Genomic DNA, 3,430 nt, shown 5'->3' with positions numbered 1-3,430 from the left:
AAAGCTTCCCCAGGATCAAAAGGCAATGATCATGGACTCTTCTCAATCAAATAAGCACTGATAAGAACAGATACTACACTTGATCTTAGCCAAAAAGCAGAGAAGCGATCACCACTGATACTTTAAGAACAGACAAACAGAGCTAGGTTTCTGACCTGAATGGCAATTGAACTCTGAATAAATAGAAACTATGTTTACATAACAGCAATTAAACTTGGTAGTCTTAAAGGAACACAATGCCTTAGCAGCAGTGTTAATTGTGTGTTAATGCAGCATAACACCCCTGTCCTTACAAAATAACACATCCTCTAACTTACTGTTAGCAACACAATAGGACATTTGTAAGTGTGTGTCATTATGGTTATATCTATATCACACACAGCTCTGGTAACATCCTGCTTTCTATCAAGCCCTTCTAGACCTCAATCTCCTTTGTCAAAACCACGCACAATTCGAGGCGTGGAAAACAAAGTTGGCTTCTTTCCTGCATTATCAACCATCTCCTCTCCCTGGCTTCTCCAGCCTAACCACTAACAATACCTGTGAAGAGCTCATGGATTTCTCCAAGGTACAGATCATCCATTCAGCTGCCTTTGGTGCTTCTCCCTCTTTCATTTGCCCGCCAAGCCTGATATCCTCCTCCAGGTACCCCCTTCCCTTGTCCTGAACCCCTTCTCTTTCTAGTTTCTCCCCCATTTCCCCTTGTGCCCCCTTCAAGCTCATCTCATCCATGAGACCCGCCCACTGCCCCTTCAACCTCTTTCCCTCTACACCAATATCCACCCAGCCTCCTTTTCTGGTCTTCATGCTAGCTGACAATGTTAAAGGTTACCTGTCCTCAGGTATTGTCCCACTCCCTTTCAAACCTGCTATTATCATCCCCCTCTTCAAGAAATCCACCCCTGATACCTCTGAATGAGCAAACCTCTGCCCCATTTCCAACCTCCTCTTCCTCTCCAAATTCCTTGAATGTTTTGCTACATCTCAGATCCATTCCTATCTCTGCCACAGATCCATTTGGTCCCTCCACTCAGTTTTCTGCCTCTCCTTCAGCATCAAAAAGATGCTGATCAAAGTCTCAAATAACATTCGTGGTGACCATGACTATGGTGCTCTATCCTTCTTCGTCTTCTGCAAATTCTCAGCAACCTTTGACACAGTCAACTATACCATTCTCTTCTAGCCTCTCCTCTGTTACCTAACTCAGTGTGATTGCCAGTCTTACCTGTTTGAGCATCTCTACTAATGGCGCCCCTTCCTGCCTCTGCACCAACATCTTGGAAGATCCATCCCTTGGCCCCTCCTCATCTTCATCTACATGCTGCTCTATAGCAATATCATACACCATAGGGTCAGCTAATGACACCCAGTTCTACCTCTCCGCCATTAATCTAGACCCCTCCACTGCTCCTGTCTTTTCCAACATCCCATCATAGATGAGCCATGATTTCCTCCTGCCAAACACTGGAGAGACCAAAGGCATCATTCTTGCCCTCCACCACAAGCTCCGTATCCTCATCACCTACTCCATTCTCTGCTCAGGCCACAGTCTCAGACTGAGCCAGGTTTTTATGAAACCTCAGCGTTCTATTGGAGCCTGATCTTTGAACGCCATATCCTCTGCATCACAAAGACTGCCTACTTTCACCTCAGTGACATCACCCACTTTCACTCCATCTCAGCCCATTTACCACTGAAACTCCCACCTCTGCCTTTTATACCTCTAGATTGCACTCATGGCCAGCCTCTAGGAACTTCAGCTTATTGAATTCTTCACTGTTCCCATTCACCCTTGTCCTGACCAACAATGGCGCCCAGTCTCCTGCCCGGCCCCTGCTGACAATTTAAAATGCTCATCTTTGTGTTTAATTCCTCTTCATGTCTTCACCCCTCCCTAACTCTGTCACCTTCCACAACTCTCCAACTGCATGCCCCTCCGACCCCTCACCAAAAAACACTTAAGTTACTCTGACTCTAACCTGTTGTTCATCCTCTCCTCCCTTTGGCCCCCTATGCTTTTAGCTGCCTAGGCCCCTACACTCTGGAATAAACCCCTAAACCCTCCTTTCCCTCTACCTACCTCTCTGGCTTTAAGACCCTCCTCGGAGCTTAGCTCTTTGACCTAGCTTTTGATCACCCCTCCTAATCTCTCTATCACTGGCTAGTGGTCTGTATTTTGCCTCAGGCCTCTGTGGCACTGTTTTACATTAAAAAGCATGCTATATAAATATAAGTTGTTGGTGTTGTTGATAAAATACTTTCAGTTTTAACAGATTCTTTGGGAAGTCTGTGTGAATCTGGCTTGTTGTGATTGTTTGCTGTAATGTGTGAATGGCTGATGAGGATCCTTTAATTATCCTGCAGCGGGATCTTCACTTACAGAATTAGGCTGAGTGTTGGTGCTAAGTGCCTGTAAAACATTGCTTTCATCGTTTAAAAATAAAAATGATGCAAGTACAAGAAACTCAGGGCCAAGGGATCGGGGCTAGTCTTCATCATTTACAGCTCATTATAACCATCTTCACATCGCTCCTTGAAGACATCTCCCATTCTCAATACATTCAGATATATTTATCTCTTTAATGTTGACTAGTTTCTTCAATGAGTTTTATCCAACTACATTTCCCTTCCTTGACAATCAGGTCACCCCAGTTCATTCTCCTCACCAACTTGCCATTCCCTTCATTAATTGATAAATTACTGTGTTAAAAAACATTGCATAAATGTAACCCATTCTTGTTTTAAACTAACAAACCTCCCATGGCCATATTCATGGTGCGTTGCAGGTTACAACCTATGCTCAATATAGATTATAGGTAGAACTGGTGAGCGATCAGAACTGGCAGGGGGTGCAGGGGGCTCTCTTAGAGCACACTCGAAGAGATGTGCTCAGAGACACTGGGTAAGTATTGAAGTGTTTTTTTTTAACCAATCAATCTGATACCAGACAGATTGTTTTCTTGTACTGTGGACGTATTTGAAGTGTAACATACTTTCAAGGAAGAATGTTTAATATTTAATAAGGTAATAGATAATGAATTACTCACCGTGTCCTCCGGGAGGTGGGCGACAGCGTCGAGCGCCAGTACCAGCAGGAATTCACCGACATTGCGCTGCAGATGCGCTTCGAGCTGCATCAGAGTACCTGAACGAAGTCAGGTACAACAAAGGCAAGGTCTCCTTCCATGCTGTACACTGGGGGACGCTGATATCGAGGAGGCCGTGCAGACTGTGGGCTGGCCTGCTCGCTATGGTCGCAATCCACTTGTTGACGAAGACGATGCAGATGGAAGCGAACAGGTTCACCGAGAGCCCGATTTACCTGATGAGGTCCTTTCTTAAGTGCATTACTACTAACCAATTAATGAAGGTACCCCATCAGCATTCAGATCACTAGAGGACAATGGTGCGAGCTGATGAAATGTTTTAT

General features: G+C 44.8%; 1 pseudogene; it reads right to left on the bottom strand.

Annotated features, from left to right (window-relative positions):
• On the bottom strand, positions 1-109 carry LOC137346897 (U2 spliceosomal RNA; annotated as a pseudogene).
• Between the last annotated feature and the right edge of the window lie 3,321 nt (positions 110-3,430).

The sequence above is a fragment of the Heterodontus francisci genome, chromosome 30, assembly GCF_036365525.1.
Source record: "Heterodontus francisci isolate sHetFra1 chromosome 30, sHetFra1.hap1, whole genome shotgun sequence".
Taxonomy (NCBI): Eukaryota; Metazoa; Chordata; class Chondrichthyes; order Heterodontiformes; family Heterodontidae; genus Heterodontus; species Heterodontus francisci.
The sequence above is the reverse complement of the archived record's forward strand: the minus strand, read 5'-3'. Positions and strand labels throughout refer to the sequence as shown.